The sequence below is a fragment of the Numida meleagris genome, chromosome 6 (assembly GCF_002078875.1).
Source record: "Numida meleagris isolate 19003 breed g44 Domestic line chromosome 6, NumMel1.0, whole genome shotgun sequence".
Lineage (NCBI taxonomy): Eukaryota > Metazoa > Chordata > Aves > Galliformes > Numididae > Numida > Numida meleagris.
Window position 1 is genome coordinate 44192489 of NC_034414.1, and position 25543 is coordinate 44218031.

Below are 25543 nucleotides of genomic sequence, written 5' to 3' on the forward strand. Positions count from 1 at the left end.
CTTATAAAGAAAGACTGAGCAAGATGAGCTTGTTTGTCTTGGAGAAGAGAAGACTGCCGGGAGACCTCGTTGCGACCTTCCAGTGCTTGAGGGGAGCTTATAATCAGAAGGAAGACACACTTTTTACACAATTTGATAGAGATAGGACAAGGAGGCATAGTTTTAAACTAAAAAAGGGAGATTTAGATTAGATATTAGGCAGAATTTTTTTACTCAGAGGGTAGAGAGGTGCTGGCACTGCCTACCCATAGAAGTTGTGGATGTCCCGTCCCTGGAAGCATCCATGGCCAGGTTGTATGGAGCCCTGGGCAGCCTGATGTGGTGGAGGACCAACCAACCCACACCAGGGGGTTGAAAGTAAATGATCTTTAAGATCCCTTCCAATCCAAGACATTCTGTGATATTATGTAGGACAAGATCCACTGAAGGATTTAGTTGCTATAAAGTGGAGAATCAAATAACCTCTGACAGAGACAAGAATGGAACCTGGCTACTGGCCATTACCCATGAGCACTTCATCTTGAGAAGCTGAATTAAAGTGGGTCTCCCTGCAGCTCATGACCAGACCAGATCATGACATTTTTCCCTGTACTACCTCCTTAGGAGTATATTGATTTTAGATATTTGTAGTCTTAGCTAGTTTCAGAAAGGAGGTACCACAATCTGACTAATTCAATCTGATGGTTGCAGACACTATTCTCCAGTTTTACAACACTGGATTATGTCTAAATTGCCATGTCCTCTCCTCTTTTTGACTTCAATATTTTTCAATTTTTTAACAGTCATTTGATCAAAAGATTACTTAATAGTAGCTGCCTAAATGAAGAAGAGACTGAGAACAGAAAATTGAAAGAAAAGCCAATGAACTTAGGAGTTGCTAGTATTTCTTAATCTCAGATCAACTTATTTCTGCCTTCAATGGATCTTGCAGCCACCATGGTGTTTTACATCCATTTGTCAAGTTCTAAAACCTAGATTGATTCACTTCTGCAGCCCCACACCACTTCTGCCAGGTAGTATTATCAACTCTATCTTATACAAGCAGACCTCAGGTATAAAAAGGCCTAATGCTTTGTGTCTGGTCACACTGAATGATTAGGAAATGTTTGGAATTAATGTCAGCTCTTCAGACTTTCTGTCCACTACATTAAGACTTACCAATGCAGATGGGAGAAAATGTAGAAAAGGCTCTTTCTTGTGCATATCAATTTGCATATTTTCTATATGTTTTCCTACCATTAAACCATCTACTCAACATCTTATATGAGAGGTTCCCTGTGTTGCAATGGGGAGGAAGAAGAACTTTTAAAGTGAAAATTCTCTGCCAGCCTAACCTACTTATAACCTACTAAGCAACATTTCAGCTACATGTGAGACAAGATTTTTTCAATTATGCACATGTAAATTTTTATTTAACAAATCTTTCTTTCCTCTTAACTTCATCTTCCCCTATGCTCACAACCTAGCTATGATTTACAGAGCACCCAAATATTTTATCAAACCTGAACTGGAATACAGTAGCTTTGCCATACAAACTGATTTGTTAGCAAATAATAAATCAATGTGTCAGACAGAATTACAGTGGAGATAACACAAATGGTAAATGTGGAAGGCCTCACAGATGGGAGGGGCTGGGCCTTGCAGGGGGAAATTAATGATTTATGCTGCAGAAAAGAGAAAGTTTCCTTTGAGGTGATGTTACACTGCTTTTAAATGGAGTGCAAGGGTGAGGAAAGAAGGAAGAGAGAAGCGAGGGGAAAAAAGGTGATTTAGTTCTAAGACACATGGTATGCAAGGTTGTGCTTCTTGAACTGCTTTGCCACTAAGATTTTATTCAGAGAAACATTTTTCATGGACCTTTATGCAGGGAAAGGAATAGTCTGAAGAACTTCCTAACATGTTTATGAGTTGCTAGTATGCTTGAAATAGGAAGGCTAGATCACAATATTTGTTAATGGAAGCTGGACTATTCACATACTCAGACAGCTACTAGCAGGCAATTAAATTAAGGAAGTCAGAGGTGTAAACCAACCCTAAAACTCTTTAAGAAACCACTTTCAATTTGAGGCAGGCATGAGCTAGGTGTTTCACATATTCAAATAACTACAAGGCTAGCAACTGCTACTTAATGCTCAGCAATGGATTAGAGACTCCAAAGTTTACAATAGTTTGTGCCCTGCTCACAGACCTCTGAACTCCTGCAGATGGATCAGCTGCTGATACAGGAGCATGATACCATCAAGTTTAGATCATGAACTAAAGCCACAGGCACTGATGAAACTATGCTCTTTCCACGTCTTCTTCTGATGCTGAATCTATAGTCGCCAGGAGATTACCTTGCTTTAATTTCACTGTGTATGTGGAGTACTCAAAGTAAGGCAGTGCCCCAATACTGTCAACACAATCAAAAGAAATGAAACAAGGATGAAAACACTTTTTTTTTCCTCTTGGTTTACTTACAAAAAATCTTCTCTTTAAATCCCTTGTAATAAAATTACAGAACAGGAGTCAAGGTGCAAAAACATTATTGTTACTCTCTGATCAAATAGCTCATCAGTGAATATCACTTTCTCTGTAACTCTGCTGCAGTTCTTAGAAAGAATGGACTGTTTCTGAACGTGTTTTTCAATCACTTTTCTCCCACTGGAGGAGCTACAAATATCCATTCCTATTTTAAAGGGCAATTTAAAAAATACTATGTTGCTCTCTTCCCCTCTGCAACTACATGCCAACAGACAGGGGGTAAAGGTATTAAGTACTAAAGTGTGGATAATAACTATGTAAGAATTAATGAAATTGTGCTAGAAAGTGTCAACAACTGAGGAAAAAAGATATAATTCAAAGCTAGACTGAAACAAAAAAAACAAAGGAATGTTTGTGAGAAGGGATGATTGAATGCAGCAATAAAGAGAGAATTGAGACAATAACTAGAGGCTGTATAGCTGGACACATTTAAAGTAAAAATAGAGTCGTTCTCAATATGAACATAATAGTGGGAGTGGAGGGTGTGAGAGTCCATAGCAGCAAATGTCCAATATAAATTCTGTAATAAAAGAATGGCATCTGGATTTCACAGTGCGAATATCAAAGGTCTGACTGGGGTAGTCCTGGATTTCAGTGCCAGCCTGCTGTTTCAAAAACACTTTGCATATATGATACTTATAAAATCCAGAAAACGTTGCTTAAAGACAAATGGGAAATAACTCAGATAATTATAGCCCTAGATAAGTCATCTCAGGTTTTACACACGTGGCCCAGTGAATACTGGGGCTTGTTTCCAAAAGTTGCAGTTCATTACTGATGGACGTTAGGGTCAAATGAACAAGTCATTATTTCCAGCAATTTCTGACTAACTGTAGGTTAACTTTTGATCTGTTTGAAGTAACTTAGCTAATTTGGAGCTGTTGCTGTTTGGTTGCATCTTTGCTTTTATGAACACTTTATGTGTTTACTTATTGAAAAGGCAGCACAAGAATTCTGATGAGAACATATCACACTTCATGGTGAATAGATATAACTTTTTAAAACCAGTTTCCAGATCAAAATATGAATTTTACTTTTGCTTTTTCATAGCATTTGTAAAAACAAAAGGTCATTCTAAGAAATGCCTCCTGTTAGGATTAGAGTATTATGGATTATAAATGGTAGAAAGAGTTTCAGCATGTTAAAAATAAATAAATAAATGAATAAAATACTTACAAAAAATAAGGGAAGGATTTGCCTGCCTCTTTCACATGTCCAGGTAGATGGATTTGGTCCTTGAAAAATGTTCTGTTCTACTTCACATATACATTCATTCCATCTTCCTTCACGTTCTCTTTGACCAGCTTTCTCCTTGAGCATTTCTCACTTTATTTTTTCTCCTTAGTGCATGGTGTCATTACAGGCTTCCTTTTCTTCTCCCATGCATCTTTCTATTTTGGAAAATTCTGTAAAATTTCAGAGGAGTACATCCCTTACAGTGAAAGACTTAAGTGTCTAAGAACACATCAAAACTTGATTACTGAAGACTTCATTATTGTCTATAATCATCTGTGCTACCACGTGATAATCTCTGATTAAAAAGATGAACAATCTGGAAAATTAATGCTTCAAAATGACCATTCAACAAAACTAATGAAGCACTGGAACAAAACTAAGGGATATGGTAGATTCTCTGTGACCTGAATATTTAAATCAAGGTCAGCCACAACACTTGATGCCAATGCAAGGGTTATGTGGTCTTCTTCTATCCAGGACGTAGGATTACCTGGACATAAATTCTTCTAGATTCAAAGAGTAACAGTTCTCCTCCTAATCAGGCTTATTTGCATTTAAGTGGCTAAATGAGCAGAAGCAGGTCAGTCTGGATTGCTGAGGTGGTGAACCAAGCTTTAGAAGTTCCTCCTCTCCTAAATTCTTCCCTCTGGCCCCCACAGCCAGAGTTTTTTGATCATTTCAGTGACTGGGTCTACAGCCCAACTATATAATTGCTCTGGGACTGCACTGAGATGTGTCAGAGGCATATCCTAGTGGCTTTTAAAGGGAAAGAATGAGCAAAATGGACTTCTTAAGCAGCAGTACTAGCTTCATTACCAAAATAGATAAGACAGCAAAATAAGAGAGAAAGAGGAAGAGGCAATAATAGCATATACTCCCAAAGTGGGATGGTATCATGGTGTCTCTTGCATAGTTTTGACAGACTATCTAAAGACTCACAGCAGAGGGAAGTCTCTGGCAGATTGGTCATTTGGAACACTGGATTCTTTACAGGTGGATTGGAGGATCTGGGTGGCAGATGCTGAAGCAAACAGGAAGGTATCTTGTCAATAAGGATAAGATTAGCATGCTTATTGACTTATTCCTTACATTCTTATTTTCAGTTTTGCATCTAGCAGCCTGACTTTATTTATTGGATCTTTTTTGTTATTAAGGCCCTCAGTTTTGTGGTGGGGTCAGGTACACAGAGTTAAGATGACCTCCAAAAATACAAAAATGAAGCAGTATGTACGATGAAGTGTGAGGAATCAGCACCACCAACCCCATAATTTCTAACTGACTGTCGTGTTACTAAATAAAAGTAGCAGAACTGGATAGTTCTTTTTCCACTCTCTGAGACCTGTACTGTGCACCTTTCCTTGGGTACGAAAAAATATATATTTGTCTAGTTAAATTCAAGTAAGATATATGTCTCCTTTGTTTATCCAGTTTGTTGTCAGGGAGCACTAGTCCTAAGGTTTCCAAAGAACAAGATTCATGCTATGATTCTTCATAAAGAAAAGCAAGCAATACACTGTCTTTTGGCCTCCTGAGGTATTGTAGCAGGATTTTTGAATGTTACATTGTTGACCCATCAATAACCATTCAATGCTAACTCCAGCAGAAATGTGCTGGAGAGAGAGACAATCCTGTCTGCTGCCATAATGTTCCAATTTGAGGCATGTTTGATTACTGTACCATTAAAAATGAAAAAGGAGGTGCATGAGAAATACTTCCCTACCTTTTTTGCCATCCATCAACAGGCAGTTCAAAATCATCAGCTGCTCAAATAAAGAAAACCACATCAAAAAGAACAAGTAAAAAAAAAATACAACTTTCACTTTTGCTGTCAGCCAGCGGCTATAATAAATGAAACATTTATAAGTATGTAATTTACCGAATGTGTATAGAAGCACATTTAATGCTGGTACAAAGACAGCTTGGATGTTTAATGAAGTTTTTATAGCACATTGTGCTAAGTTTAATGCAGGTGTGTTGCTTCCTCAGCAATCACTAAGGATTGGTTGAAGGTGTTTTCTTTCCTTTGATAGTAAATCTGAAAGAAGTGCATTTAAGTAGGGCCCTGGGTAAATTTACGTAATTATTTCAAATCTGTCAATGTCTATTCTTTAGACATGATCATTTTGGTAATACATGGAGGCTACATTAGTTATGATGGGTTTTTGGAGTAGTTTGTTTTTGTGGGTTCTTTTTTTAGCTAGCAATGCTACCAAGATGAATAAACAAATGCTGTGGTTAATGCATGGCTAGATCTTTCAGGAAAATGATGAGAGGCATCCTAGGGAGAAGGATCTACTTACCATAAAATATATTTTCAGTTTTGTTTATTTTAAAAGCACATTTATGTGAAATCTGTATCCCTGGCTAATGAAATCAGTCTTCTCTGCAAAACCACTACCAACCACCTTGGTATTTTAAAATCCTCTTGTGATGACTAGAGTCCAAATCCTGTCAACACATACACACATTCTTAATCTTTCAAACAAACCCATTGATTTCCGTGGATAAATCTACTGCAGCACAGAGCTGCACATGCATAAGTGTTTGCAAGACTGGGGCCCAGATGATCATTTCCAGATGAGTGTACACTGTAAAGAGAGTGGTGGAACCAGCACTCCTGGAAATACAGAATTTCAAGGACCTGGAGCCTGAGGTTACATCATCCAGCAGTATCTTTGCCTGAGACAGAGTACAGAACAACTTTTGCCACTGGATCTCAGGAGGAGCTACTGCTACAGTGTCTCAGAGGAACCTGAGAGATACAAGAGCATTGGTCCTACCTGCTGACCCTGAAGGGATGCTGCTGATCAAGATGACAAAGCAGCGTTAAGTTATGCCTCTCTGGTACTGGCTGTCACTCCCATCTTTATTGAAGAGCTCATTTTTATCTGAATCCATTGACTAAATTTTGGTACTTCAGGGGCAAGTGAAGACCACTGCAGTTATTGGATCAAAATCATTAGCTTTTGAAGTGTGCTTTCTTTATGATCACAATAACAGAGAACAATGCAAGTGTAAAAGCAAATGCTGTTAATGTACATTAAAGATTTTACATCTATTTCCTCTTCATTCAGAAGTAACTTTTACTGATGGTCTTGATCGAAATTATATCTGTTCACATTTTGCTCTGAGAAAGGAGAGATGGACGGTTGTTTTCACATGTGTCTGAGAAAGAATTCTAGAAATGGGCTGGCAGACAATAAATGCAGTTCCACACAGTGGTGCATTTTTCTTTCTTAATTGAAGGTCCCTGCACCCTGGTGGAAGACTTCCTATCTGGGATGGTCACAACCAGTAAGGAACCATTTCTGGGATTACCAAAGCCAACAGAAGCGCATGGAAAAACAAAGGAAGAAGAGTCAGGCTTACATTACTGGAAAGAAAATACAAAGTTTGAAAAGAAGGCAGTTGTATTCCTCTAAGATGTAGTTCTTGTTTCGAATTTTATCACCATAAGTAGCCACCATTTTTGGCCTTGGAACAAATATACAAATAACTCCCAGAGACAGATTTTTCTCCAGATTATGCGTAAACCTGGAGAGAATAACATGAAACTTGGCAGTTTCATAGTATAGTGCTCACAAGTCTTCTTCTGGGTTCTTGCCTATCATCCAATGTCAACAAAATTCAAAACCTCAAAGTAAAATTCAACTTAAACCACTGTGTTTTACACGGTTCTGAGCTGTTTGTTTGTTTTTTTGTATACAGTTCCCAGCTAGATTCACAAGTTAGATCATCATTTCCCAACTAAACTATTTCCAAAGGCCCCAGAATCTCAGTGAATCTTTAAATAGACACTGACCTGCAATTCAGGTTTACAGTCCAATGTGGAATCAAGTGAGTTTCCATTATATGGTTTGGGCTTTTGCTGAGGATTCTTCACATCACACTTCCTGCATGTGCATACCTTCCTAATTCTGTTGTTTACACAATTCTAGATAAAAGACAATAAATACAAACATTATCTCATGCAAAATTAGACAGCGGTGTCTTCCTTCATGTCTTTGTTACTATCAGGTAGCATGCAGCCTGCTGTCAGACTGTTGCTGACCACTGCAAACAGAATTTACAGGAGCAATCTGGAAAAAAAAAAAAGAAGCAAAGAATGAGAAAGAATGGATTTTTATTGGATACTGAAATTAAGTAAACATGACATGTCATTTATCAAAAGCATAAATACAAGCAATGCCAACATGTCTTGTACCTCTAGAATGATATATTTTACCAGAGGGATATTTTAGATTTTTCACTTTGTGCCAAGGTAAGTTTAATACCTCTCTAATCTACAACATATGGGTCTTATGACATTACACATTATTTGCATCACCAATAAAACAGCTCATTAATCAAACATGCCACCATAACCGCCAACAATATACATTGAAAAAATGTGGTTTTAAAAATATTTTTAAGTGGGATTATTTTCTTGAAATACTCCCTTTTTGTACAATAACCCTCTGTTAATTTTAACACTGGTCAAGCATACCAAAGACTATCATAAGTCTCTGTTTAATTGAAGACTACTCTGGAAGGGAAAAAAAAGCACCAAACACTCCGTGGATACATTTTCTTCACAATTTTCTAATGTGTTTTTATTTATTTTTTCATCAGAGTGTGCAAGTTCAGAATAGGATCACTATGAAGTAACAAATACATATTCTTTGTGTAATTATATACTATTTTACTCAAGTTAGGTCAGTCTATTAGAAATGAAAATTGAATTTGTACAAATATAGATCATTTTCTTTCGTATTCTGTTATGAAATGTTTCTGTGAAACAAGAAAATATAGGCAGTGTTCCGAATTCTCAGTTCAGCTTTTGGCTTGCAACAGTTTCGGAGTCAGAAAGTAAGCAGGAAAATATTTCAGGTAGTGTTTATCAGCATTTCATCATGAAACACATCAATACAGGACTATAGGAATGGCTTTTATCTTAAAAAAAAAAAAAAAGACAAGCAATCTGAATTCTGCTTTTATTACTGTACTACAGAAAATTAATATTTAAATAAGCATTTAACATGCATTTACATCAATCTGTCTGCCAGGTGTCAGTGCCCAGATGAGAATGGATGAACCCTATCCCTTTTTCTACCACATTTCACCTCCATTATTCAAATAGAGCCTGAATCAAAAAGCACTTAAGCATAGGACTGGTTTTAGCACACATATTAAGTCCCGATTAGAACAAAGAAAGGGAAACTAAGAGTGAGCAATTTCTAACCAGAAATAGTTTGCAAAGCCAAAGGTGTTGTTATCTTCATGACAGCAACTAGCTGTTAGCCATAAAAGTGCATCTAAAGGAGCATGGCTAGAAGTACGTGAGAAGAGACTGTGTGTTGTGTGAATGAGTCTGTGAATAGCCATTAGTCCTGCAGACTATACCAGATTCTCATTTTCACAGCTCATTCTCAGCTTTACCCTCCTCTCCATAAAACAAGCACAACAATACCATTCCACTTGGGGTGATGTGAGACTAAAACACTAATGAAGCACTTTCAGAGCCTACAATGAAAGGCACTATAAAAATCACAAAGCATTACTGCTGTTTATTAGAAAACACATCCCATTAAAACTTCCATTACAATTATTATTTTGAAAACAAAACATCGTTCTCATTAAGGAAGGCCAAGCTATATTCAGCTGAAATAAGAACCATTAAATTTCATCCAGTACTCACAGGGACTTTCAAAACTTCAGAAAAGAAAAGTTCAAGAAGCTATTTTTCAGATTTAAGATGAGTCAGATGTAACCAAACCAAGGGTTTATTCTGCAAATGATTTCACATGTGCTCAGGTTTAAGAAGGCTTCCAGTGAGACTACTCACATGTATAAATTTAAACAAGTACATCTCTGTTTGGAGACTCAAGAATCTAGGAAAAAGGTTTTTTTCACCATTTCTCTGAACCATTGCTCCAAACCTGCTAATGGTAACACACTCCCACTGACTTTAAAGTAAATATCTAATTCCCAGTACTGCAATTAATGATTTTCCTGCTGAAAAATACTTCAAAACTCCCCAGATATTTTAATTTCCTAAGAATACATTAAAAATCATACTTTCTAAAATATTAGAACAAGTACACTGAGGCAGCCAAGAAAGAATGAGAAGGACTGAAAAAGCATGTCATTTACACTGGGTATCTGCCTAATGTAAATTTTCATTAGGTGTCCAATGGTATCCAATTATTGTGAAATAATAAAGTATACCCAAAGAGTGCTATATCTTTACCTCTGGGTTTTGATGACATGCACAAGTTGTTGGAGTAATACCGTCACCAGAAAACCCCAATAAAAAATAGTCACTCTTAAAACAGTTGGGTGCAACTCCCTCTCTCACAACTGCAAACATAATGCAGAATGCCTCATGAGAGTCACTAAATTATATAACTGCTCATGCAGTTATGATACACCTAATGGCCCCTAACAAATCTGAAATATTTTGCCATTTCCTCTCCTTCTTAAGTATCCAGACATGGGTATACTTGTTTTTAAATGTTTTATTTAGTTGTACTGATCTGCTGTCAGTCAAGTTACCGCTGGGTAAAGAATCATAGAATCTCAGAATCATAGAATGGCTTAGGTTGAAAGGGACCTTAAAGATTATCAAGCTCCAATCCCCCTGCTGTGGGCAGGAAAAGGTTCATTAACAGTCACTGTGCATAGCAGGAAAGCAAACATGCAGATAACGCTTGCCATCAGCAAGAGGTACAGTTGAGCTGCCTGCTTCTTAATCTAAATAAGGCAAAAAAGATCAAGTACAATGTGTAAGAGAACCAGGCTGTGGTAGCCTGGATTTAAATAGAAAGTGTGGGAAGCCAGAACTCTCAATTGAAAACATTTAAATTTTGCTATTGTTTCAAAATAACAATAAAACACATAATAAAATCCTCACTATACATAGAAAGAAAAAGTATTCATCACAAGAGTTGATGGCACCTTAAAATTAATTATATTTTTCCCATCATAAACTGCCAGTCAAACAAAACAACTCCAGAAATGTATCAATTTCCATGAACTTTGACCAGAAAGCACAGGTTGCAGTGACTCAGAGGAAGGTAAAGGATGTTAACAGTTCCATTTTCTCACTGCAGAAATGAATTATGCCATCTCTGTTTTTCCCAAAGCAATATTTTTCTTAAATTGCCTTCTTTTCTGACTTTCCAGATCCCCAGTAGGCAGTGAAGGATGTTCATTAAGAGCTTGCTTCACTTGAATGGTTACTTCATGATGAGGACAACATCTTCTGTGAGGGATGTGTGAAAAGTGTGGCTTTACTCTCCTGATCTATAAAGTTCAGCCTATCAAATGTTACACAGGGAGGACCTGTTCTGTTCTTCAGGGATTTCTGTTTTCTGTCGTGTAGTTTCATGCACAGTGGCTCATGCAGATCCCAGCGAGTGACACTGGGGCTTCGATGGAAGGACCTGGTGTTAACTGCCATTGCTTCACAGGTAATGAATTAGATTGCAGCTGGTCAGACATTTGTCTGCTAGTGCTCACAACACCTATATCCATCTCATCTCTGAACAAAGCATTTTGTTCAACGTATCTCAGTGAGACAAGCTTAGTTTTGTGTGTGTGCTCAAAAATGAAGGGTCTGTTTAGCCATTTCATCTCTATTCATATGGATCACCCCTGGTCTCCCCCAGGGTGTGTCCCCTGTGGAAAAAAAAGAAAACCACATTAAGAATGAAATCTTGATCTTTTCTTCCTGACTTTCTGGCTCTTCTTTTCGTCAGTCACTTTGATCCTGATGTTATCCACTTGCTCTTTGACATTTTTTTTTAATAATCTGTCCAGATTCTCTCCGTGTTTTGACAGAGTGCACTTACATTTCCTTCCAGTGAAATCTCTTAAAATCAGAAACTATAGAGGAAAAAACATCTGTTGACAGCTCTCTAGCTCTTCTTCACCACCACCTACTGCTCGTTTCACATCTCCCCAGTATTTTTCAGGTTTAAGAAACATACCTTGATACACTCTTTTTTCTTTTTCCCCACTTGTTCTGTATTCAGAGGTGTATCATATATCACAGCTGAAACTATTGCAACTAACTTCATATGTTTAGTGTTGGGAATTGCAAACAGATAATAAAAACAAACAAAAACATGCTCCCCTATCAACTGCATTGCCACCTTGTCAGGATTCGCCCACATATGAGTGGCTATATATTACCACAATATTTCACCATTTATCTTTCACCACAAACTTGTATAAAACACACCAGGAATTATCTTCATGAAACCATCTGATTTTTCTTGTGTCAAGATCAACCATATCTAAACTTTTTCTTTGACTTCCTTAAATTGCAGTTTTACAAAATTTGAATCACCTCAAAAAAAAAGTTGACAAGAAAGTACTTGTTTGTTTGTTGGGTTTTTCCCCTCTTTCTCTCTAGCTATCATAGAAAATTCACAGCTGTTCACTCTAAGTGTGGAGCAGTTTTAATATTCTAAGTCAAGTGCATTAAATTAAATTAATTTTCTACCACACTTTTGATGGCTGGGTTAAAGAAAACTGAAGTGGCAGTTAAGAATCTTGCTTTTCTCTCTCTGCGGGTTTTTTTAGTTTGTTTTTTGTTTGTTTGTTTTAAGACAAAAGAAAGTTAATGCCTTAGAAAACATCTTTGATGGCTGAAAAAAATCTCCCAACATGAATTTGCTGCCATTTGGAAGAAGGAAGCCTACATTTAAGCTGTGCAATCTAAGTGTGTCAGTATTTTGAAAGTATTCAAAACCTACTAATTAAATCTCTTGATCTTACAACGTTGATTAACATTTATCCATCTTATGAAGATTACCTCTCTTCCTTCTCCATGTACAAAAATGTTACATAGAGCCCTATACTATTTCAGTGCTTCCCAATTTATTATGGCTCTATTTCAAAATTATCCTTTGATAATTTGGGGAGAGAAAGAGAGGAAGTTTAGCAATATGTTCCATGGATTCTTTCCAATCTGAGACATTACTACTCTTTTCTTACTGCCTCTTACCTCTATTCTGCTGCTATAAACTCTTTCAAAACCAAGTAGTTTTTCCTTCACCAAAATTCCCTTCTATTCCCAGCAACACTCGATGAAACAGTAGTCCTTTGTTTTCAGCCTTTACTGTTTGTCTTCTTCTCTTACATTTTATTTCTGCAAAACGTTTGTTTTTTAAGGAGGATCCCACATATAAATCTGCCCTTTCTCCTGCTCAGGTTCACATTCTGCTGTCGTCCTTTTATCCAGTAATAATAGTTGTCTGCTACCTTACAGCAGAAAATAGGTGGAGTCTGAAAATATTACTTAGTCTATCTGCTTTTGTTTAAGTGTATGTGTTAAATGAGGTAGTCACAGAACATTTAAGGTTCTTATGAATCTCAGCCTGGACTGTCGTTCAGCACTGGGAGCATTTCTTCCTCAGCACTTGGCCTTTCAGAGAAAAACTTTCTTTGTCTTGCTAACAACCCCTCTTCCTGTACTTACCTCACATCCGAAATCTGCTTCATTTAGGAAGTATCGTAGGTGACGGTAGAAAAGAAGTAACAATGGAAGAGTTACACAGGCAAATCTGAGACAGTCCTAGCAAGCAAACTCGGGAATTAACTACCCCCAAGAAAGCTTTAGTAGCGTCATTTCAGTCACTGGACAACACAAGTTCGGTGAGCAGCTGGCTGCAGATCTGTTCTATGCCAAAATACATATATTTCTCTCCATGTTTGTTAGCTCTCCCCGGTTTTTTTTCTGTGCCAGTTCAGGACCTATATTCAGGTCATATATTTTAACAATGATGATTTTACAATCAAATATACAATGCATGAATTCATGGTGGCCAAACTTAAATGCACTCTCAAAATGCTAACACTTCAGGAAATAGTCCAGAGGGGACTTTTACCATAATATTTATTATAGGAATACCATAGATTCTATTAGCAAAACTGCTGCTGCGTCAGCATGTTCTGGAAAAAATAATAAAAGGAGCTATAAATAAAATATATAAATTTAATTAAAGCAGAAATCTTTAGGCAGAAACTCCTCCTTAAAGGGGACTATAAATATGCTTTTGTTGTTTTATCTTTGTGATGTATCTTGTTTTTCCCTCCAATTTGTATTTTATTAATCCTGCTGCATAATTACAAACATAGTAATTATTCAAAAGATAAATGGGTGGGTTTACAAAATCAGTGGATACAAAGCTATTCATCTAACAAGTAATCCAATCCTTGCTAAAATAATTCTACAAAAGCATACCACAGAGGCAGTCAGATCAGAAAAGCGAATCTCTACTAAGTTTTTTCTGCTCTTCAATGTATTTATTTATTTATTTTTAAAGCAAGATAATTGGTTATGCTTGGCATACACAAAGAGGAATATTTAATAAACAAAAAAAGAAACTTTTTAAAACATTATTGTTTTAATGTAATTGTTTATAGATCTGAAATGTTTCCCATTTCTCTGGGTTGTCTGCACAGAAAACTCACTTCATAGTCAATTTTTTAATATTTCCATTCTTTCCTGTAAGTTCTCATGATTTGCCCACATTTATGCTTAGAACAGAGACACATAGTTATATATGATCAAAGCTGTTGTTCCTACAGATATATTTAGATATCATTGTAGAGCATTTGGAAACATGGCTGATAATTGTCATCCGCATTCAGGCATCTGGACATAGAGGGCATTAGATGTCTCCGACCAGCTCTAGAGCCCAAGCTGGTTGACAATTAGGTTTCATGCCTAAGACAGGAAACCCTTTTTCCCCTTCCAAGAGATCTCTCTTTCTAGGTACTGAAGTTTGTAGAGGATGAAGAAGGCTATAAGGAAGGTAGGTGTTATTTCCTTTCAGCATTGAAAAGTACAAAAGCAGAGAAGGGAGCAACACTGCTGATTAAGATAAGAGCTGTCCTTGTGTGGAAAGACAAGTAGCATCTCCAGCTGCAGGACTCAGCCAACGCAGAGGTTCTCTAAGAGCGTGAGGAATCAGAGACCAAGATAGTAGCCTTAATTTTCAGAGAAAAATAAACAATAAAGGAAAAAGGGTGGTTTATAGTTTGAACCCAATAGCAACACAACAGTTAAGAACAGCCTAAGAGAGATGTGTGTCATGCTTATTTGTGGCACTAGTTTACTGCTGCATGATGACAATGATGTGGGAAATCTGAACTTGAGATTACCAGCTGAATAGTAGCTTGCATTAAGTGATCTAGATTTATGTTCTAACAACCACAGAGAAGTCTTGGCATCCTCTAAGATGCATCTGTAAACATATCACAGATTCAGGAGGGCACAACACACTGAGGCCAGTTAGTAGACAGGAGCTTACAAGCTCCTTTTAGCAAGGGAGTCGGATCCTTAATTCATTGCTAACCTGAAGGGAGATGACAGACACAATGTCAAAGTTTTCTGAAGTCCTCTACTCTTCTATTTCTCTTCAGTTGTACTGATGGCAGGGGTTCCGCAGGACAACTGTGTGTCAGAGACTGGCACTTTATTGTCAAGGACTGTGGGAATCGAATGTTGATTCTGTATTAGAACAAGATTAGAATTTTCTTGATTTCATGGCCTCTGCTGCCATTTGGGTCCTTTATCAAAATCTAGCTAGTAACAATTTATGTATAGTCAGCATGAAAATATATGTTGTACTTTGTCACACACATTGCAAGAATATCCTGCACAAATTAAAATGACAAGTCATGACATGGCTTAGTGTGGGCCTGAAGAAGGTATTGAGGAAGGCCTGGCACCTCTCCAACCCACTACGGTGCTCTTTGTTTAACAAAGGAAGCGTCCTTCGGACACAATGGAAGAAGCTTTGGAGAAAATCACCGTATCAACATGATAAGAAGAGTACCCAGACATCTTGGAAACAGCAGGATGGAGACTGACTAGCACAAGATAGAACAAGTGTCAGAATGTAATTAACAAATGTAAATCTTCGATAAGATTGTGAACCTGGAGTACCCAGCCAATGGGGAAACAGGGCAGTGGGTAGGCAAGGGGGGGGAACAAGGTACAAAAGCTGTCATACTGCGTCCATAGGCGTGCTCCTGTTTTACAGGACGCCCGCCATTGCAATTGCAAATTAAATCTGCTTTTATCAGAGATACTGTCCTGATAAATTATTTGGATATTTCCAACAGGATGAAGATGTGTTCCCACTTCTTGGTCTTTGATTTAAACATGCCAGTGTGAGCTAGTAATGGTCCAGGCACAGCTGAACATAAGAGTTCAATAGGTAACAATTTGGCTTGTGAGAACTTGCAGTAAGGCTTGGGAATGGATTCATGCTTAAACATATACACATGGGTGTGATGTGAAAGAAGTCTATTGAAGCTTAGGAAGCTTTTAAAATCTAATGCATACCAAAACATGTGAAAGAAATGGTGAATCACTGACAGGCGCTTGATTGCACAGAGTTGTTTAAAATGTCGAAAATGGGAGATGAATCCCAGACCTGAAGTTTGGGGACGCGAATCCCAATCTTACCACTGCAAGAGCAATTAGCTTTGGAAAGGCCTATCTTGTTAAGAGTTTTGTGGGTTTATACAACAGAAATAAATGTAAAATTTTAATGTAAAAGAGGGCTTATAGCTTTATTAATGGGATAATAAAACAATAAAACCAGTAATGTGTTAATATGTTAGTCTGAAGCATGTACGGATAAGGTAATAAAATTGCTTAAGTCTCCAGTGTGCTTAAAAGATATTACTCCAATCAGATTTTTGACATCATACATTTTGAGACAAAAGGTCAATTTTTAATGTTAATGCATTATGCTAATTTTAAAATTAAATTTACCACATGACAGATAAAATAAGATGTCCTAGGCATATTATGGACTGTACAACCTTATGTTGCTAAGAAATGAGTAATAGCCCTGGGTGGCTCTAAGAGATAACATTGTGTGTTTGTAGGAATGGGGAAGAACTGAGTGCATTTTTCACAAAATAAAGCTTCTGATATCTCTAATTCTCCCAGATCCTTTTACGTCAGGGAAATTTTATGTGTCATAAGAAATTATCAAGTTCAAATTATTACCTGAAGTTCTCAACAAAGTGGGAAATTACATCTTGTTCAAGTACACACATACTTCCTATAATAACTTCAGTAAGTTTAATAACTTCTATTTCAATGTAGTAAAGGCATGCAGGTATTTAATGGATGTGTTGTTAATTTGTTTGCCTGTTTTCCACCAAGCAGCCAATTGATTCTGTTCTCATTTGGTCAAGAATCATTAACATTACAACACACTTCACCTTTAGGGCAAGAAAAGTAAAATAAGGCATCATGAAGAGAAGGTGCCCTGCAGCAAGCGTCTTCATGCTGGTCACTGCACAACCTCCATTGCACAGCTGTATCTGAACTTACCTTAAAGCAGTTAGTTCAGGAATTGGCAGCAGTTTTACCAGCAGCATCATGGAGCTCAGCACCAGCAAAAGCCCAGCCATTGCTCTGCAGGAAAGTTTTTCAGGTTAAATCCAATTTACCACAGCCCTAATTAGCTGAAAACAAATCACTGCAGCTCCACTGTGCTTATGCCATTAGGCACCTGTCCTCTTAGAAAATGGCCCTCTGATCCATTAAGTACACAAAAAGTATTCCTTCTGTGAAGAACTTCCAGTTGGGAAAAAAAGTCCTTTGTGCTCTTACTCTGTTAATTGAAGGAGACAGGAGAGGAATAATATTCAGTGTTGCAGAGGATGGCTGTTTCTCCCTCTGCTAATATATCCCCCTTTCACAGTGCTCTCCCAGACTGCACTCCCAACTCTGCCCTAGTAATTCTTCCTGCTGCCCCATGCTTGCTTGTGAAAAGCATGCTCCCTCCCCTCCAGCCATCAGCACTCTCCCATCAGCCCTTCCAGCATGTAGAACCTCTCAGCAGAGACCATTAAACACATGCCATGGATGGCCAGATCCTTCTGACTGTTGCCAAGGAAAAGTGGCATTAGTTTTACCACTAGTGAGACACGTCTTAGTGTTATTCTGATGTGTAAAAGCATCATCCTCCATGAGAAGAAATTCTAGAGTGCCGACTTCTCTCACCTGGCATCAGCTTAACTCACCCTTCTTTTAATTATAGAGCAACCGCACACCTTTCTCTCTGTCCTAGTTTAAACAGAAAAAAAATGCATCACCACACCCTGTGCTGAGCCTGAGCTGATACCACAGTACAAGAGTACCATTCACATGTGATCAGGGGGAGAACCCTGTGTGTGGTACCCAGGTGCTGGGGGCAAGCTAGCACACTCCACCAATGCAGGAAAGTGTCTGAGCATTCACAGCAGACAAAGCTGAGATGCTACTGCAGCTGTTATTACCACACACTTAGCCAAGCTACATGCTCTACAGCTAGGCTGCAGCTGAAACAGAGATTTGAGAACCATAATTTTGGTTTACAGACCTAAATTCCTTCCAAGAGCTATATCAGATGCCTAGACCTGTGCTGTAAAACACAGAATTTCCCCAGTTCTTTTCGATGACTTCATTCTGAGTGCACTAGGTTTTCTAGTTTGTATTTTGAGGTGCCTTAATGTTTGGAATAGCAGCGGTTACTGTAGATCATGGAAAAATATGGTTAAATGGGCCCTCAAAAGGTCAGCTCTTCTCCTACCCACAGAGAAATCTTGTATACTTACTGACAATTGTTTGCCTAATCAAGGCCTCCAAGGATATGAGCACATCTTTAGACAACTCACCCCAGTACTTTACCATCTGTAAAATTGTTTGCTGTTGTTTTTTAGGTTTTTTCTTACCTAAATGCCTAACTTGAATAGTTCTTGGTGAATTTTACTACTTATCTGATGTATGCTGAAGTGTATAGCTCTTTGGATTTTATTTGCTTTGATCTCTTTATCAGCTAAACCAAGGAAATACAATTTGAGCTTGTGAAAAGCTGCCAGTGCTTTTACACTGACTGCTAATTGTATCTTTGGGAAAAAAAAAGAATACACTTTTGCATCATGTGCCTAAATTTTTTAATTTTTTGTAATGTTTGTAGAGAAATGTGTTTTCAAACCCTCCATCTCCCATAAAATCCCAAATTTACAATCTGCTCTATAGAACTTCTACAGGTATATTTGCCTACTCTTTCTCACATTCTTAAATGTTAGCAGAGAACAGACTGAAAATGGTTTTTCATATTTACAGTCTACAGGCTTGAAAAGAAAAGCCATTGTACCTTTTATAGTAAGCAAATAGAAATGCAAGGTACCGCAACTGCTTTATGTTCTTGTTTCTAGTCTAATGAGCTGCTGAAAAATCTGGGTATGTAAAGGAGGTAGCTGAAATAAACAGTGTTGTTAAATCAGATGTTGATACACAGTAACCAAGAAAACATTTTTTTCTATTGTGCAGAAGAACAAATTGAAGAAATTAATTTAATGCCTATTAAGAGATGTCTCCCTAATGTAACTGAATGGCGTGGATCAAGGGGCTTTTTGTCATATATGAGATAGACGCAATTCACTACAATTAAATGTTTACCTTTCCCTTCACCCACATCACTAGTATAACTCTCTGTCATGCTGAAATGGTTAAGGTTACAAACATGCAATTTTAAAGCATCACGAGTTGCCTGTGTCTATCACAGAAACAGCACTGCGAGTGAATGCAGGAAACAGATATCTGCAAGAATGCCAACACACTTGTGTCTGTTCTGTGACAAATTGTTTCAACACTACTGAAGTGTTCATTTTATTGCTTTTCCTCCTTCTGCTATAATATAAACACCTCTCAGGAGACATTGTACATGTTCCACTTAAATATTTGGTTCTGTATCTAGAGGACAATTTGTTTCCCGCCTATCTTCTCATCTTCCTGACGCCATCTTGGTTTTTAGAATTGATCTGTTCTGCAGGAGTTATAAACTCTAGCCTCATTGGCAGTAATCAAATTCACTGGGGTATGCTGCCTACTAGTTACACAGGTAGGAAAAAGTAACATGATGCATGTGAGAAAGCAAGCCAAGTGGTTCTGACTTATGCCATTCCTACAACAAAAATGCAGTTGAAAGACTGGAGTAATGGGAAATATTAAAGGACTGTCATTTTACTTCTTGTATAGTCAAAACAAGCAATAGTACTGTGAGTAAAGAGGTAGAATTTAGTTTTAGTATCTCTAAAATGCATAAAGATAAAAATATCTCCTATTTTATCACTGCGAAATTTGAAAACCTACACTAATGGTGCTTCAGGAAATGTGATAACTGTTAAACTGGATCAACACCATTAAAAAATAAATTAAGGTTTTGACTCAATCTTGAATTTTCAAGATTTACTGTTTTTTTACATCAACTGAAAATTTCAAAAAATTTAGATGAGGATGGTAAAATCATGAAACAATCATTTCCTCAAAAACAGTCCCAGCAGAGATTATTGCCATAGTCCATAAATAAAAAAGATCCTCAGTTATCCATATTCCACATGGATAAAGAGTGTGGAACCAGCCCCAGCAGTCTGCAGTGCACCCCAAAATAAACACCCAAATGCAGCATGGGGAAATTAAGCACTTTAAGTCTGATTAAAATAAAACAAGAGGAGAGATTGAAACAGTAGAGGCATCCTGATACACAAGCAAGTGGACTGGGTGAGCTGTGAAATGCACAAAGCAGGCACCATTTACAAGCTTCTGTTTTGTTTTCTTTTAAATTCTATACTATTCTGTTGCTCTGTACCGCCTATTTATTTAAAACATTATATACCTCCCTGCTCTGCCTCCATCTTGCAGGGAAAGAATCCTCACTACTGAACTACAGGAAGAACAGGAAAACCTAAGTGACATACTTGAAAAAATGACAACCACAAGAGAATAGTAAATATGCTTATACCTAAAATACTGCCATTAATTTTAATGACATTTTCTCATGTGCAACATTTACAGGATTCAGTCCAATGGCTGAAGTGTAGCACACACCAGTGTTGGTAATCATACTAAATTTGTTCTCTAATATTGTTGTACTATAAAGTAATTATAGGTGCATTTGATGTGGAAGTGATAGCTATGGGGTTTACATACCTCAACCATGGCACATCCAAACCTAGCTGTGCCACTGGGCAGGTGTGGCTGTCCATGCCCATTGCTGGAGCCAACAGGAGGCATCCAAGATTTTAGATACATTTGATTTCTCTGCCTGAATGATCCACTTACAGTTGGGCAAACAGAGTATAAGTACAGAAGTTTGACCTCTGGATCACTCTTGGTTTATGAGTCAATATAATTTCAGAACAATTGCTCAGAGAAGAGGAATGATAGAGGAGATTCTAAGCTGTTCAAAGAAAAGTTGGAAGACTAATGAATTACCCTATTGATACTCTGAAATACAGTAAGCCACTAAAAGGAAAATATTTGCTGTCTGCCCTTGTCTTCTGACCTGTCAAACAAAACAACATGTAAATTAAAACCATGCAGAAAGACCCAGATCTCCTTGTGTGCAGACCAAAACAGCTTCAAGACTCCACTTCAGCAGGAAGATACTACAGTATCACCCAGCCCCCCTTACCTGATAAAGACAGATAAATCCTAGTGCCAGAAACAGTCTGAGGAGATAAGGATCTTCTGATGGGTCCAGAGACACGAGCTTGAATGCAGATGCATTTCTGATTCTTCTGTGCAATTTCTCTTTGTTCATGTACGATAAAAAGAGCATTACGTGAGAATTTACAGGCTCTGTAACAGCTCTTTGATTGTCAAGACAGGTGGAGAAACAGGTAGCTAGTGATTTCAATAAGAAAGGAAGTGCAAAGTCCAAAGAGACGGAATCTCATTTTTCCCACCTTCTATTAGGACAGAGGGAGCTGATGTCATTGACCACTTCCAAAATCCCAGATTTACAATGAAAACATGGAGTTATGCTGGACGTTACAGATAAAAATAATATATTCCTGTATGACTAATGAACTTCGATCATTTGTTTTTTTAAATAGGATTTGACTTGACATGTCTGCTCAGTAGCATGAAGGATTAAATGAGAAGTTATCTTTTTTACCACAGCCTCTTTAAACGTTTGAGCAGACTTAACTCACCTCTTCACTTGGTTGCACTTTCATCACACTTTCCCATCCACTTGTCAGCTCTCTGAAAGGTCCCCCCAGACCAGCTGACATGAACACAATCAAACAATATGGGGAAAAAATTAAAAACAAAACGCTTAACAAAATAAAAGGCCTTTCCATCATGCAATTGTGATTTAAATTTGCATGTATCCAGATATTTCCTTTGGCAAAGCTTTTCACAGTCCCCTGTGCTAGGCAGCAATCAGCTGTTAACAGCAGATAAATTAAAGAATGGAAAATTATAACACACATTCCACCTGCATATTGGCTTTAACACAAACATCAATCATTTTCCAAGGTAATTAGTATTGTGTTGGCCTGCAGGGACCAGGCAAATGAAAAGGGTAAGATTTAATGCTCTATGCAATATGCATAAACACATGCACATCAACACACATGCATATATCCACTGCAAAGAGATTTTTCTCTCCTAAAGAGCTTGTTATAAAAGCTCCCTGTGAATGTGACAAACGTTGAAATTTAAAAATAAAAAGCATATACAGATCACAATCATACAAAGGCAACCCAGAATAAAACCACTAATGTCCACACCAGTTCTCAAAGTTCACACTGAAGTAAATGAAATCTGAATCAGGCTAAAAGTCCCTGCCAAGTTCTCAGGCAACAATACTTTCTTGATTAAGCAACAGGCAAAAAAGAACAAGGAGCTATTGTACAGGCAGCTGGCAGCAGACTGGTTAATAATAGCACTAGTGGATGTCTGAGACATGCTAAAAGTTATTGAATTCATTAAGCTAAATTCTGTTGCAATGTGAAATCACTAGGAGTCTTGCCACTGATCACTGTTTAGGCCAGCCTGTCATTATTTCCCATATAAAATAGGCAATAAAGTCACAGTGCCAAGAAAATGTTGAAAATCTTGTTGGATAGAACCTTAGGAAATACACACACTGTGAAAATATTTCATTTTAGAAGCTGAGGACAGTGAGCAATCCTAATAGAAATCAGGGTGTAAAGACATATGCTACAGTTTTTCAGACACCCTTAACACCAATATCTTTCTAGTTAATATAGTAATGCTGATGGGGTCTGTCTTTGCAAACCACTCTTTCTTTGTTGTCAGCCCCCTCACATACACAGAGAAAAAAGTCGGATTCAGCTCCGCAATTCCACTGTTATACTAGTGGGTCTTAATGCCCTTTCTGCATCCACGCACAGAAGAAAAATAAAGCGACATTCACTATTGTAATTCAGCTCAAAACCTTGAAGAAGGATGTGTCCAGGTAGCACATATGTGACTGAGAGGATGTCAAATAAATACGTTGAGGATTTCCTACAATTAGAATGACAACAAAAGGGGAAACCCAAGGAGGTACAGGAATTCAAACTGTAGTCACTGATGGTTCCAGATACCAAAACTATTAGAAACATAACACAGAGTCCCACCATATATCTGCTCTCTAAAGCACATCTCATCTCACAGGTGCTCAGAACAGGTGTACAACTTCCACAGGTGCTAGCCAGAATGAGAACAGACCATACCTGTTTATATCTTACCTTATTATAAATTGTAATCACAAACAAACACAGGGAAGACAAAACCAGACCTTTAAATTTCCTCCGTGTTGTGAGTCACGGGAGGGTTTTTACATACCTGCACTGAGCTACTTTTTCCCACCTCAGCAGTGGTCAGATGTGATGTTTCCCAGGGAGTGGCACAAAACTAAGCATCCTTCACTCCACTGAGTGGAGGCAAGGTAGGAGAAGCTGAGGCACCAGCAAAAAACTATTTTCTACCTGACATTCAGCAGCTTAGTTGCTAAATTTGGGGAACCTCAGGCAGTCATACTTACTATTGCTGTGGCACTGTCACTCAGCCTGTGCTCTGTGTTAATTCAGAAGTTGGAAAATTAACATTACTGTTAAGAAATCTGCATACAATAAGCATATCCAGAGCACAGACCTGCAAAGAAAAACGCAGGCTGTGCTTAACACAATAAGCTCTGGAGACAAAAGAGAAAATGCACAGCCTGAAAATGCGGAAGACTTGTCCTTCAGCTCTAGGATAATACAAACCGGGCATCATAAACTGAAACAAGGAGCACTATTTCAGTCCTCTGAAAGCCCTTTTCAGGTGTCACGGAAAGAAAACAAAAGGCAAAGAATTGATGTTTCATTCTGAGTGAAGCCCGCGACTTTGCAACATGTTGAGCCCTGAGCTAACTCTCGAATGCCCACTTGTGGGAAGCGGTATGGCCCCATTCCTCTGGTTGCTTGAGCTAACTGACAGGCTAACAAATCTGGGAAGAAAACTGCTTCATGGATTAAATTGCATTCAATACCAGAGTTTGCTCAGATATAGCTCTATATTCACACATCACCGACACTGGAAGAAAAATTAGGAATGCACGGAAGACAAGCTTGGGGGAGGTGCCTGAAAGACCTTCTAATTGCTTGCAGCCTATGTGACAGCAGCTCTGGAAACGGTTCTATGAATGATTTCACAGGCTCACTGTCCAACCCTTCAGCACCCAATACGGAGATCAGCAAATGGAACAGAGGGTGACAAGAAGTCTGGAGGTGCACAATGGGAAAGGCTGAACAAGGAGATCAGTGAAAAGGGGTGAAACTGCTTAAGGGGTTTGAAGCCTGATAAATGTCGTATGAGAGGGTGCAACAGCAAGCAACAGAGGACAGAGAACTGGATGAGAAAGCAGGAAAAGAGAGAAAGTTTAAGGAAGAGACTGGAGATAGAGCAGGGAGAACACATTGCAATCACACACGTTGCTCTTCTTCCAGTATTTCCTCAAGTGGGAGCTAGCGGCATTGTAATTTATGCAGGAGGTCTGGTAAAAAAGAAATTCTTCACAAATGAGGTCAGCTTTCCTCTCCTCCCCAGGCTCAGGCTGTTAGCGATCTCTTAATTCCCTCCATGTAGTAGGTGACCCAGAAGAGATGACACCTATTAAGGAGCAGAGAGCAGCACGTAGCCTTTGCTGTTGGCCTTGGTCAGCTTGCAAAGATACCAATGATAAATGCAGAGCTTCCAAGTGACTTTGGACGTGGAAGCATATTTATGTGGAAAACGTATTTCTCACTTAAAAATCAGGGACGGATGTTAAGGGGTATGTGTGGAGAATTTTTGTTTGCATTATTGTTTTTTTGCTTTTATGTTCCTGTTTGTGAAGAAATCTTTGGAAAATAGTAATTTATTCAGAGTCTGTCACGTAGCTGACAGTCTGCTGCTGCTATCAGGAGATACATCTTAATTCTGTTGAGCTGGTTTGACAGACACTTGTAAGGTTTCAGTGTTTTATGTCTCAGCTTCAGGAGACATCCTTACAGAAAGACAGCATTTTATTTATTCCACTTGTGGCCAGCAGATTATTGTTGTTTGTTTCTTATCTCAAATCATCAGTCTGTCCTGAGCTTCACCACTTACATTTCTTTTTCTGTTTGCTAGATGAGCTTTGCCTTATTATAAACTTCATTTTCCTTCAGATAGAGCTGGCTGGTGAGACTCTTTGGGACATAGCTGTCAAAATTATTTTTCAATAGAAAACACTGTTTCTACAAAATTGAAAATTTCTGCTGGGAAAACAGAATGACATTGCCCAGCACTTGAGCTGCCTCGGGGGCAAGAGAAGCTCATGAGATATTTCACTCTAGAAAAGTATTTCTGCATTCTAGCCCTTGAATCAGCCAGCACTGTGTGGTGCCCTGTGTTACCAATGAGGCAAAGACATGAAAACAAGAAGAATGAAGGAGTGTGTAGATTATATTTGTGTGGGAC

General features: G+C 38.1%; 1 long non-coding RNA gene across 1 annotated transcript; it reads right to left on the reverse strand.

Moving 5' to 3' along the window:
* On the reverse strand, window positions 8775–21363 carry LOC110401986. The gene is made up of 3 exons (XR_002440737.1): window positions 21237–21363; window positions 17108–17191; window positions 8775–11418 (listed from the first exon to the last, which is right to left on the reverse strand). It is a non-coding gene; the product is annotated as an uncharacterized LOC110401986 (long non-coding RNA).